We start from the raw sequence: 2,290 nt of genomic DNA, 5'->3' as shown, positions 1-2,290 counted from the left end.
CACTGTGTTTGGAGCTGGGACAGAGGCAGTGCTGTGTGGGAAAGGAGAGCTGCCCAGAGTGCAGGGATTGTAGGGGCTGGAGAGGATCCTCCTGGGCAGGAAACATCGCTCACATCGCTGTCTGCTGCACACAGCAGCTCTTGCTCTGATCTGGTCTCTGATCTCGGTGCCTGTTTGAGTTTCTGACTGTCAGAACAGCTGCTGCCCTGGGCCGTGTGGGACTCACAGCAGAGCAGAGCAGATATGGGGAGCAAAGGATTAACAGGAAAAGTAATCAGGGAGAGAGCAAATGAACACCCTGGGCTGTTTGTCACAGCCACCAACATGGGCAGAGCTCTGCACAGCTCCCTTCGAGAGGAGAGCAGCTCTGTGACTGTTTGTCTGTCAGTGACAAGGACACTGTCTAAATGTGTGATGTCTGGAGAAGCTGCTTCCAGGGGAAGGGGCCCTGTGGGGATCTGTGAGCACACGGAATGAGCTGTGCAGGGCACGGAGCAAGCTTGGAGTGAGCACATGGAGTGAGCACAGGGAATACAAGGAATGAGCTGTGCAGGGCACGGAGTGAGCACACGGAGAACATGGAGTGAGCATGGGGAGCACAGGGAGCACATGGAGTGAGCATTGTGAGCACAGGGAGCACATGGAGCGAGTACAGGGAGCACATGGAGTGAGCACAGGGGCACAAGGAATGAGTTGTACAGAGCACCGAGTGAGCACAGGGGCCCAGAGCCTCAGTCTGTACCCACTCTGCTGAATGCTCTGTGCTCCAAGATGCTCCATGCCTGCCCAGCTGGCGTGCTGCAGYCTGCTCTCCCAGGTCCCAATTAGTGTTTGAGCAGTGCCCCTGGCTCCTTGTGCTTTCTGGCTGGATCTGCTGTGGGAACTCTGCTGCTTTCCCTCAGAACATCTTTGGCTGTTGCTGTCCAGCTGGCAGCTCTGCCAGTGCCCAGTGCCCAGTGTCCAATGCCCAATACCCAGTGCCCAGTGCCCAGTGCCCAGTGTCCAGTGTCCAATGCCCAATACCCAGTGCCCAGTGCCCGTGCCCAGAGCAGCCGGGGCTGCTGAGCCATTGCAGCACACGGTGGGCAGCGCTGGGCTGCAGAGGGAAGGATTCCCTGGAGGGGAGGAGCATTGGGCATGGGCACTGGACACTGGGTACTGGTACTGGTACTGGACACTGGGCACTGGACACTGGGTACTGGGCACTGGACACTGGACACTGGACACTGGACATTGGGTACTGGGCATTGTGCACTGGACATTGGGCACTGGGCATTGGGCACTGGACACTGGACATTGGGTACTGGGCATTGGACACAGGACACTGGAACTGGGCACTGAGCACCGGGCACTGAGCACTGGCACTGGCACTGGCACTGGGACACAGCTCCCACCTGCTGCTGTTTGAGGCTCCTGATGTCTCTCTGGCCCTGGCCCAAGGTGCAGGGAACCTTCTCTGTCTCCACAATTCCCTGACAGGAGGGTGGGGTGGGTGGGCTTTGTGCTCTGTTCCCRGGGAATGAGGGGCAGGACAGGAGGAAATGGCTCCAGGCTGTGCTGGGGAGGTTCAGCTTTGATACAGGAAAAGTTTCCAAACATGGGAAGTGTTGGCAAGCCCTGCCAAACTGCCCAGGCATGGTGGAGTCCCATCCCTGGAGAGATTTAAAAGCTGTGGGGATGTCAGTGGGGATGGGGTCAGTGCTGACCATGGCAGTGCTGGATTCCCCATCCCTGGAGGGATTTAAAAGCCCTGTGGATGTTGGTGGGGATGGGGTCAGTGCTGACCTTGGCACTGCTGGATTCCCCATCCCTGGAGGGATTTAAAGCTGTGTGGATGTTGGTGGGAATGGGGTCAGTGCTGCCCAGGCATGGTGGAATCCCATCCCTGGAGGGATTTAAAAGCTGTGGGGATGTTGGTGGGGATGGGGTCAGTGCTGACCCAGGCAGTGCTGGATTCCCCATCCCTGGAGGGATTTAAAGTTGTGTGGATGTTGGTGGGGATGGGGTCAGTGCTGACCATGGCAGTGCTGGGGAATGTTGCACTTGATGGTCTTGGAGGGTTTTTCCAACTCACACAATTCAGTGATTCTGCGTTGKGAGGGGATGGGAATGTGCTGCAAAGTTGTTTTGAATTGACAAGTCATGACAGCATGTTTGTAGGTACAGCTGGGAGAAAAATCAACCACARAGGGAACTCAGTCTTATTTGTCATTAATTTTGAATTGCTTCAACAGATGTTTGCTGGGAGCTGCTTTAACCTGCCTAATTTGTCTCTGTGTAAAGGGAAACA

This window comes from Malurus melanocephalus, unplaced genomic scaffold (genome assembly GCF_030028575.1).
Source record: "Malurus melanocephalus ecotype Western Australia unplaced genomic scaffold, MMel_1.1 scaffold_1197, whole genome shotgun sequence".
NCBI classification, from domain to species: Eukaryota; Metazoa; Chordata; class Aves; order Passeriformes; family Maluridae; genus Malurus; species Malurus melanocephalus.
The sequence above is the reverse complement of the archived record's forward strand: the minus strand, read 5'-3'. Positions refer to the sequence as shown.